The following is a 12,169-nucleotide window of genomic DNA, read 5'->3' on the forward strand; positions in this document are numbered from 1 at the left end:
TCTCCCTCTTCTTCTCTCTCTCTCTCTCTTTTTCCTTGGCCCGTCGGCAACAGACGGCCGGCGGCGAGCCCGCGCGCCCCCATGTGGTTGGTCCGTCGGTGGGCCGGCGGCGGCCGCCCCGCCCCTCCACTTCCCTTGGCCGACCGCCCTCTCTCTCTTTCCTCTTCCTCTCTCTCTCCCTCTTCCTCTCTCTCTCCCTCTTCCTCCCCTCTTCCTCTCTCTCTCCCTCTTTTTCCTTGGCCCGCCGACGACAGACGGCCGGCGACGGGCCTGTGCGCCCCCCCATGTGGTTGGTCCGTCGGTGGGCCGACGGCGACCGCTCCCCTTCCCTTGGTCGGCCGCCCTCTCTCTTTCCTCTTCCTCTCTCTCTCTCCCTCTTCCTTCCCTCTTCATCTCTCTCTCTCCCTCATTTTCCTTAGCCCGCCGGCGACAGACGGCCGGCGGCGGGCCCGCACGCCCCCTCATGTGGTTGGTCCGCCGGTGGGCCGACGGCGGCCACCCCATCCCTCCCCTTCCCTTGGCCGGCCGCCCTCTCTCTTTCCTCTTCCTCTCTCTCTCTCTCCCCCTCTTCCTTCCCTCTTTTTCTTTTTCCTTGGCCCGCCGGTGACAGCCGACCGACGGCGGTCCTACGCGCCCCCCCATTTCATTGGTCCGCCGGTGGGTCAGTGGCGGCCGCCCCGCCCCTCCCCTTCCCTTGGCAGGCCGCCTCGCCCCATCTCCACCGGCGGTGGCCCCTCCCCAGCGGGAGCCCCGATGGCGGGCCCCGATAGCGGGCCCCCAACGGCGGCCCTCGGCAGCGGCCCCGTGGTGGTTCACGGCGGCCCCCTAGCGGTGGGCCCCGACTGCGGCCTCGAGGCGATGTATTTGTAATTTCTTTAATTATGTATTTGTAATCTTTTAATAAATAAATTAAATTAAATAATGAAAATAATAATTTAAATGATAATTTTTAATTTAAATTAAAATTAAATTTTTTTAAAATTAATAATTACAATTCCTATTTTATTATTTTTTTATGATACTTTTTTTTATTTATTTTAAAATAGTTATCATTTGAAATTATAATTTCAGTTTTCTTCCATTTTTTTCTTTTTAGCATTCTATTACGTATTCTTTTCCTTTAATTAAAAAAATATTATTTTTTCTAAAGTTTAATTTATAAAATTTTTTTTCATATTTTTCCTCATTTTTTAACTTTACACTATATTTATTTTTTGATCAAAATTTAATTCAAATTAAATTTTAAATTTTCCTCCCATTTTTTTTCTTTATTTAAAATATTTTTTAAATAATAATGTTTAAATTAATTTACTTATTTAAAATATTATTTTAAATTTCAATTACAATTTTAATTCTTATTTCTTAAAATTAAAAATTATAAACTTTGTTCTTCAATTACAATTACAATTTCTATTTTTTTTCAATTCTTTATCTTTTTATGAAATTTTTTTAAGATATTTTTAAATTTTATTTGAAAATTTTTTTAATTAAATTAATTTTAATTTTATAAATTACATTTAAAAAATATTTTTATTTCAATTAAACTTTAAATTTTTTTTTAATTTTTAATTTATAATTCTTATTTTTTGTGACTTTTTAAAAATTTTCACTTTTTAACTTTTTAACTTTTCCTCATTTTTTTAAACTTTTTAATGTATTTCTTTTTTTATCAAAATTTAATTCAAATTAAATTTTTTTAAGTCACATTTATAAAATACCCTAAAAAAGAAATTGTAATTAATTTAATTTGATTTTATTCTTTTATGATATATTTTTTCTAATCTAATTTATAATTTTTATAATTTTAAATTTTAATTTTAGTTTTTTTTCATTTTTATCTTTCTGATATTCTATTACGTATTTTTTTTCTTTTATTTATAATATTTTTTAAAAATTTATATTTAAATTAATTTAATTATTTAAAATATAATTTTTAATTTCATTTACAATTATAATTCTTATTTCTTAAAATTAAAATTATAAAGTTTGTTATTCAATTACAATTATAATTTCTATTTTTTTTCAATTCTTTATATTTTTATAAAATTTTTTTAGCCTATTTTTCAAATTTTTTTGAATCTTTTTTAAATTAATTATTTTTAATTTGAAAAAGTAATTTGAAATAATATTTTAATTTCAATTAATCTTTAAAATTTTATTTTTTTTAATTTTTACATTATAATTCTTTTTTTGATTTTTTAAAAATTTTAAAATTTATAATTTTTTTAAAAATTTTTAGGACAAGTATTTCGAATGATGTTTTTCAATTAAATTTCAAATTTTTATTTCTTTCATATTTCTTTCTCTTTTTTTTATTTTCTATGATATTTTTTTTTATTTCTTAAGATTTTTTTGACATTTTTTAAAAAATATTTTAAATAAAAAATCTAAATTAATTTTTTTAATGAATTACAAATTCAAATCTTTATATTTTAAATTTCAATCAAAATTACAATTTTAATTTATTAATTAATTTCAAATTTTAAAAAACCAATTTTCCCATTTTTTCACGATTTTTTCCCTTTTTTTTGTGGGAAAATTTGAAAACGCCATTTTGAATGGGCCCTGCGTGGCGATGGCTCCGATGCGATGGGCTGCGATGACGGTGGGGCCCACGGGTTCTGACGCTCATTTTTTTTATCTCATTAATTTATTTTTATTTTTATCTTTATCTAATTAGATCCAGTTGTATTTTAAATTTTTAAATATATTGTATTTCATGAAAACGTAGACCCGTCAATTGATCAATGTATAATATTCTACGTTATCCGTATAAAATATATATGAAATATATATTTTTATATGGATATCATAAAATACATACATTGGTCAATTGATTGTCCAGTTTGGATAGTTTAGGAATTGCATTTAATTCTATAAATAATTACATTATTCAAATGATATGCGGAGGGTTCGAGAGAAATTTCGGACAGTATTTTTCTTTAGTTCTCCTCACACATTTTGAGTCGTGTGGGGAAAACTAAAGGAAAATACTGTCGAAATTTCTTTCGGTCCTTTTTGCATATCGTTTGACTAATGTAATTAATCTATAGAATTAATGCAATTTCCGAATGGGATAGGATCTATCTGTACCTATTTATTGATGATATAATGCATGTATCATGTAAATCTTTTGTAATGATAAAATAATTAATAATATTAAATATTTTAATCTTGATTTTATTGTAGGTTTTTTTGAGAAAATGGCCAGTACACGAGTTCGTGTTTTATTGTATTATGATGGCATGATACAGAATGATCAAACTGGTGTGCAGTATAGTCACCCTGCAAATCGGATGATTAGAATATCTTCATCATTATCACGTCAAGAATTATTGGATCATTTATACAGCAGTATTCCTGTAGACAAAGAAAAATATGAAATAAAATTGAAATGGAGATCTCCTAATCTGTCGGGATAGTTAATGCAGAGTAAATATATCTTGGTTTCAATTGATGACGATGATGATGTCGAAGAAATGCTGACCTTTCCTTTGAAATATTCAGAATATCGATTTTTAGAATTATATATTGAAAAAGAAGATGTACCAAGCTTTGGATATCATAGTCGGTTTTTAACTCAAGCGGATAATAATGTTGGGCCTTCCTCACCTTTCATAACTCCTATGATACAAACCGATAGTGTTGAGGCCGGTTTTGCAGAACAACATTCCACTACTGCCGGTCCTAGCTGTCCAATTATTCTAAGTGCTGTGGTGACTTCTCCTGTGTCTTCTGTTATGGTGACTTCTCCTTTGGTACAAGTAGTGGTAAGTGCGGGAGACGACACTCATATAGAAAATGATGATTGGATGTCGGTGGAATAAATTCTGATAGTCTGGGTTTTGAGTCAGATGAAAATGAAGATGAAGACAGTTGGATGGATGAGGACAGTAGTAGTAATGATGATGATGATGAAGATGAGAATGATGATGAAGATGTTCAAGCTAATCTTAATGTGGAAGAATCTCAATCTCGTTTGCACGAACCTCCATAATATTTTAATGATATAAATTTAGATGATGGTGGTTGTGTTAGTGCTGGTCGAAGATTGAATTCTGACAATCAATTTTGGGACTCTTCGATGACTGAATTTTCTAAAGGTTTAATGTTTGAGAGTAAAGATGATGTAAGGAGAGCTGTTGATTTTTATCACATTATGAAGCATCGGACATACAATGTAGTTCAGTCGCATTCGAAATTATGGTCCGTACGATGCGCATCATCAGATAATGTTCAGCATTGTAAATGGAGGCTTCGTGCTGCATTGTTGAAAAAATATGGATATTTTCAAATCACAAAATATGAGGGTCCTCATACTTGTTTGTTTACGGGATTGAGTCGAGACCACAAACATGTCAGTGGAAAGATGATTAGCACATTAGTCAGACATATTGTTGAGAAAGATCCCGGTGTTAAAGTTGAAGCTATAGTGGCAGCCGTTAATGATCAATTTCAATATACAGTATCATACAGGAAAGCATGGTGTGGAAAGCATAAGGCATTGGTTGATATTTATGGAGAATGGGAGCCATCTTATGCTAAATTACCTTATTATATGGCTGCACTTCAATATGCAAATCCTGGTACAGTTATTTCATGGAATTTTTTTCAAGCTGTGAATTCCAATGTTCGTATTTTAAATTATATTTTTTGGGCTTTCGAACCATCTATTCAGGGTTTTATGCACTGCCGTCCTGTAATTAGCATTGATGGCACGCACTTGTATGGAAAATTTAAAGGTAAGATGTTAATTGCAACAGGCATTGATGCAGAGAATGGAATATTTCCATTAGCATATGCAATTGTCGATGAGGAAATGACTGCAAGTTGAAGTTGGTTTCTTTTCCAGCTCAGAACACATATCGTTAAAGATAGAAATGGAATATGCTTAATTTCTGACAGACATCCAGGTATATTAAATGCCATCGCAGATGAGTCTATTGGATGGAGTCCACCACGTGCTTATCATCGATACTGTTTAAGACATATCTGCAGTAATTTCAACACTCATTTTAAAAATGTGCAGCTGAAAAGAGCAGTATGGCAAGCAGGAAGTGCTCATCAAGTTCGTAAATTCAATTTTATCATGGGTAGGATTAGAACAGTGAATGAAGAAGCTTAGAGCTGGTTGTCCGAGATAGAAAAGGAGAAGTGGACATTGGCACATGATGATGGCCTACGCTATGGTGTTTTAACTACAAATTTGTCGGAGGTTTTTAACAGTGTTTTACGTGGAGCTAGAAATGTGCCAATTACAGCTTGTGTTCAACTGATATTTTATCGTCTTGTCAAATATTTCAATACGAGGCATGTTCAAGCCTTGAGATATGTAGAGAAGAATCAAAATAATCTTTTTACTCCTCATGTTGCAATTAAAATTACTGAAGATCAAGTTAAGGCTAACCAGCACCGAGTAACAGCATTCAACCTTCAAAGAGGTATATATGAAGTGCTTACGAGAAGAGCAAGCGGAGGATTACGAGGTGAAGAAAATTCTCATACTATTACATTAGCTGAAAGAAAATATTCTTGTGAAAAGTGGAGCACGTACAAATATCCATGTTCACATGTTTTAGCTGTGTGTCAAGAAATTGCTGTACATTTTAGTGCTTTTATGGATGATGCATATACAATTACAGCATACATGAATGCTTGGAGTGGTAATTTCAATCCACTACCACATGAAGATTATTGGATGCATACACGTATGTTCAAATGTATGCCTGATCATCATCATTTGAGATCGAAGCAGAAAGGTAGACCAAAGTCAACGAGACTACGAAATGAGATGGATGATAGGCAAATAAGAAATAAGAACCACTGTGGTATTTGTAGGGAACAGGGTCATGATCGTCGTCGCTGTCCTAGGATATTTCAACATACTTCAACTTCAAGCAGTGGAAGAAATTGAAAGCTTCGACAATTTATTGTTGTCATTGTTTTATGAATTACTGTGGGATTGTATTTGAATTTTCGTGTTTAATATGTTGGGATGAACTGAATTTTGTGTTTAAGTTGTATTGTGTGATAATATTGTATTAAAAAATATATATATATATATTGTCTTATTTTTTTAATACATCTGTGATAATATTGCTTGAGACAGCGTATTATGACTTACGATCCACGATATCCCGGTCCCCGAGACAGCAGCATTCTTACATTGCAGGAGCACCATCGATCACAGACTATTTTAGATGGCGGCGTAAGTATTACAATCTTATTTACTCTTTAAATTTTTATTTTAAAAATTATGTACGTTATCTAATTATTATATTTTATTGCAGGAGTCCAGACATCTTCGTCTACGACGATCCGATGCAGATTTCTGGAGGACAAAGGACATCCTAGATAGAGTGTTAGATTATTTACGATATCTGAGATTTTATGGAGTATATCGGATCGGTCGTATACAGATGGACGTTGGTCTTATTACTGCTTTGCTTGAGAGATGGCGTCCAGAGACACACACATTTCATCTTTCATTTGGTGAGGCGACCATCAGTTTACAGGATGTCAGCATCCTTACTGGACTACCAGTTGATGGAGATCCAGTTACCGGAGTTGATCCCACACTTACCATTCCGGAGTGGCAGGCTTTGTGCTTGCGATTGTTAGGGTTTGAGCCCGACGTATATTTTTTTGATCATTCACGACTCAGGATTGAGTGTTTGGATGATCGTTATCGTCATTTTCATATTGCGGATGATGCACCAGAGGAGATGGTGCAGCAGTATGTTAGGGGTCAGGTGCTGCGATTGTTAGGTGGTGTCCTGTTACCTGATACTTCATTGAATAAGATGAAGTTGATATTTTTGCCATTATTAGAGGATTTAGACTTCGCTCGTCGACTCAGTTGGGGCAGTGCAGTACTAGCTTGTCTATACCGAGCTATGTGTCGGGGTTCCTATGCTGATCAGAGCGAGATTGGCGGTTATCTTGTATTATTACAGGTACGTGAATTAAAATTTTTAATTTTTAATATTTAATTATATTTTACATTCGATATATCATTTATTTAATTTTTAAATTTTGCAGATTTGGGTATGGGAGCGTATGCCGACTATCAGTCCATTACGACGACAGTTGCTCGAGATGCCATCAGAGCAGCAGGATCCTGATGTTCTATTCAGACTAGACGGACCATTAGGATACAGGTATCAAAATATTTTTTTTTTATTTAAATTTTATTATTTTAAATTTATTTAATATTAGTACATTGTGAAACAGATGGAACGTTGCATTCAACGTTCATCACGTATCGACAAGAGTGGCACGGGTTTATAGGTGTCAGTTGGATACATTAGTTGATACATCTAGACGGGTAAATTTTAAATTTTTTACAAATATCAATTTACAGTATTCATAATCTATTATAATTTTTTATTAATTTTTTTTATTTAACTATATTATATCAGTTTTTGTGGGAGCCATATACAGATGGGATATTGGCTATACTGCCGCAGATGTGTACAGTTGGACACGACATATGGACTGCTAGGATGCCACTTATTTGTTTTGATGTGGTAGAGTGGCATCTTATCGATCGTGTCCTGCGGCAGTTTGGTCAGACTCAGGGCATCCCAGAGCAGTTTGATACCAGTCAGGGACTTCATCGTATTGATCGACGAGGGAGAGCTCGTATCGACTGGCGTATCAGACATGCACAGTACATCGATATTTGGGATGCACGTCGAGATCACATTGTTCATGGTGATCCTATTTTGAGAGGCCGTTCATATACTGATGACTACATAGCTTGGTTTTTTAGCATTACGGTGCGAGTCATTGGACAGTCTCAGTATGCAGTTTCTGGATACGAGGGCGAGAGTTCTACTGTACGTCTTTTGGTAAGATTACGAAAATTACTTCATGTTATTTGTGTTATATTTTGTTTTATATTGTACACTATACTGATTGTTTTATACTAACTGTTCTATTTTTATTTTATAGACTGATTCTATGTCGGATCTCGTATTGGACGCTCGTCGTGCTTTATCTACGACTGATGAGGACGAGCGGATTCAGATACTGCGGGAGATGGAGAGAACAGGTTCCGGAACATTGGTGGCGATTGGTGTTGATCCACATACCTGTGCGCCTTGGTATGGAGCAGTTCGGGCGCCAGATATGAGTTATACGCCGTCACCATATGCTTCACATATGCCATCACCGCATATTCCGCATATGTCATCATTTGATGCTGCACAGATGCCACCGCCTTTTCATCCACAGATGGCAGCATCTTCTTCTTCCTACATCCCCCAGATGCCATCATCGGGTACCAGTTGGCCACATGAGTATGATACTTTTTTTTCAGGTCCATCCGTGTATCCAGATGACAGAGTTGAACGGGTCTCTCAGTCCGTAGATGATCCGACAGCATCAGTTATTCCTGAGCAGCATGATCAGCAGATCTCCTCCACTGATATAGGAGAGGAGCCATCACAGCAGGAGCAACCGGCGAGGACCTTTCTGAGAAGGTCCAAGCGACCACGGGCGCCGCGACGTCCTTGTGGGACTTAGTCTTTGTTGTATTTGTATTTAGTATTTTTACATTTTTGTTGTACTATTTTTTTTTTATACGTTTGACATTTTTATTCTATTGAATAATATTAAATATTGATTTTATTTTATATTATTTAATTTTAAATGATTGGATATTATGATTGGTGCATATGGATACACATACTCGAACGTGTCTCAGAACATTAGGAGAGAAAACATTATGCTGAAAGGACTATAAAAATTATAACATAAATAATAATATATCAAATGTTGCTCTTTGAATTGAACTTTAGAAAAAATAAATATTTTTTTAAGTAAAGGAAAGGAATACGTAATAGAATGCTAAAAAGATAAAAATGGAAGAAAACTGAAATTATAATTTCAAATGATAAAATTTTTAAAATAAATTTTAAAAAAAATATCATAAAAAAATAATAAAATAATAATAAAATAGGAATTATAATTATAAATTTTAAAAAAATTTAATTTTAATTTAAATTAAAAATTATCATTTAAATTATTATTTTTATTATTTAATTAAATTTATTTATTAAAAGATTACAAATAGATAAGTAAATAAATTAAAAAAAAAAATGCCATGAGTCTCTTCTCCTTCTTTCTTTACAAATTTAAGTAAAGGAAAAGAATACGTAATATATCATAAAAATGAAAGAAAACTAAAATTATATTTTTAAATTATAAAAATTATAAATTAAATTAAAAAAAATATATCATAAAAATAGTAAATAAAAGAGAAAAAATAGTAATAAAATAGAAATTATAATTTAAAACAAAAAATTAACTTTAATTTAAATTAAAAATTATCATTCAAATTACTATCCTCATTAAAAAATTTAATAAATTAAAAAAAAATAATTAAACAAATTATGTAAAAATTTTAAAAAAATTAAAAAAAAAAAGAATAAAAAAACACCGAAGGGAACGGCGTTTTCTCCTTCCCCCCTTCTTCTCTCCTTCTCCCTCTTCTCCTTTCTCCCTCTTCTCCCTTCTCCGGCGTCTCTCCGACAGCACGGCGGTGAGCTGCCTCCTCTCTCTTCCTCTTCCTCTCTCTCCCTCTTTTTAAAAAATTTAAAAAATGAAAATTACCAGAAAGAAAGTCAAGGGGTTGACTCACAGAGTGTGGCAGTCAAAAATTTTGCGTGCCGTTAAACTCTTTTAGCCATGAGTCGATTCATGGGGTCGACTAAAAAATATAAATCTATTTTTCTTACAAAATACGCTTCCAAAAATATTGAAATTGCCTCTAATAGATTACACATCTTTTGTTCTTGCTTTTGAGACTTCAGAATCATATCTGATAAAATTATGATTTTTTTCTTCATTTTTTAATTTTTTAATATATTTATTTTTTGATCAAAATTTAATTCAAATTAAAATTTTTTAAATCACATTTATAAAATATCCAAAAAAATAAATTGTAATTAATTTAATTACATTTTATTCTTTTATGAAATATTTTTTTTATAATTTTTATAATTATAATTTTTATTTTTAATTTTCTTCCACTTTTATCTTTTTGACATTCTATTACGTATTTTTTTCTTTATTTAAAATATTTTTTAAATATTAATATTTAAATTAATTTAGTTATTTAAAATATTATTTTTAATTTCAATTATAATTTTAATTTTTATTTCTTAAAATTAAAAATTATAAACTTTGTTCTTCAATTATAATTAGAATTTCTATTTTTTTCAATTCTTTATCTTTTTATGAAATTTTTTTACGTGATTTTTATATTTTATTTAGAAATTTTTTAAATTAAATTAATTTTAATTTGAGAAATTAATTTTAAAAAATATTTCTATTTCACTTAATCTTTAAAATTTTATTTTTTAAAAAATTTAAATTTATAATTCTTATTTTTTATGACTTTTTAAAAATTTTAACTTTTTAACTTTTTAACTTTTCATCATTTTTTAACTTATTAATGTATTTCTTTTTTTATCAAAATTTAATTCAAATTTAATTTTTTTAAGTCACATTTATAAAATACCCTAAAAATGAAATTATATTTAATTTAATTTAATTTTATTCTTTTATGATATATTTTTTCTAATCTAATTTATAATTTTTATAATTTTAAATTTTAATTTTAGTTTTCTTCCATTTTTATCTTTTTGATATTCTATTACGTATTTTTTTCTTTTATTTAAAATATTTTTGAAAAAATTATATTTCAATTAATTTAGTTATTTAAAAAGTAATTTTTAATTTCAATTAAAATTATAATTATTTTTTCTTAAAATTAAAAATTATAAACTTTATTCTTCAATTACAATTATAATTTTTATTTTTTTTCAATTATTTATATTTTTATAAAAATTTTTTAGCCTATTTTTCAAATTTTTTTGAATATTTTTAAAATAAATTAATTTTAATTTGACAAAGTAATTTGAAATAATATTTTAATTTCAATTAATCTCTAAAATTTTATTTCTTTTAAATTTTAAATTATAATTTTTTTTATTATTTAAATTTTTTTTAAAAAAATTTTTAGGATAATTATTTCGAATGATGTTTTTCAATTAAATTTCAAAATTTTATTTCTTTCATATTTTTTTCTCTTTTTTTTATTTTCTATGATAATTTTTTTTTATTTCTTAAGATTTTTTTTGACATTTTTAAAAAATATTTTAAATAAAAAATCTAAATTAATTTTTTTAATGAATTACAAATTCAAATCTTTATATTTTAAATTTCAATCAAAATTATAATTTTAATTTATTAATTAATTTCAAATTTTAAAAAATCAATTTTCTCATTTTTTCATGATTTTTCTCTTTTTTTTTGTGGGAAAATTTGAAAACGCCATTTTGAATGGCGTTTTTAGAAACGCCATTCAAAATGGCGTTTTTAAAGACGCCATTCCAAATGGCGTTTTTTTTTTTTTTTTTTTTTTTTTTGGGACGATGCCACCGTGGAAATGGGGGGTGATGTGGATGGGGAAAAAACGTCATTCAAAATGACATTTTTCCCTTTTGCATTAGTTTGGTAAATAAATTTCGTTTTGATATATTTTGATATTTAAGTTTTTTTTTTGTATTATTCTGAAAAAAACTCTATAAACTTCACTGACATTTATATTAACATGAGTCAGACACAAGTTCCCAGGTTGCTTTAAAGTTTTTCAATTAAAAATCTATACAAAATAAGTTTTTAAAATTATCATTATTTTTATATTTATTTTTTTTTTGGAGTACAGTGGGAGGTTTCTTTTATATTAAATTATTGTACACTGTTAGGTGAGGAGTAAAAAATAATTATAAATATTAAAAATAATATTTTGTGCAGGTACAAAACTTTTATATGGTTTTAAAATAAGTTTTATGGCGATCAAATAACCTTTTGATAGGTAAGCAAAATTTAATAATCATCTGATAAATATAACAATTTTAGAATGATATAATGAACTATTTTTTGGTATAAAGATTTATGCCTATATTTTATTTTTATGTAAAATTTTTATACAAAATTATTCAAAAAAATTGTAACTAGACAAAAATTTAAATAATTTATTGTATAACTAAAATTATTTTTTTAATCATGATAACATCTATTTATACCTACAAACCCAAATCTTCATTTCAAAATGGGCATGAGGCAGAACAATGGGCATGCTGATATGTAACAAATC

The sequence above is a fragment of the Elaeis guineensis genome, chromosome 11, assembly GCF_000442705.2.
Source record: "Elaeis guineensis isolate ETL-2024a chromosome 11, EG11, whole genome shotgun sequence".
NCBI lineage: Eukaryota > Viridiplantae > Streptophyta > Magnoliopsida > Arecales > Arecaceae > Elaeis > Elaeis guineensis.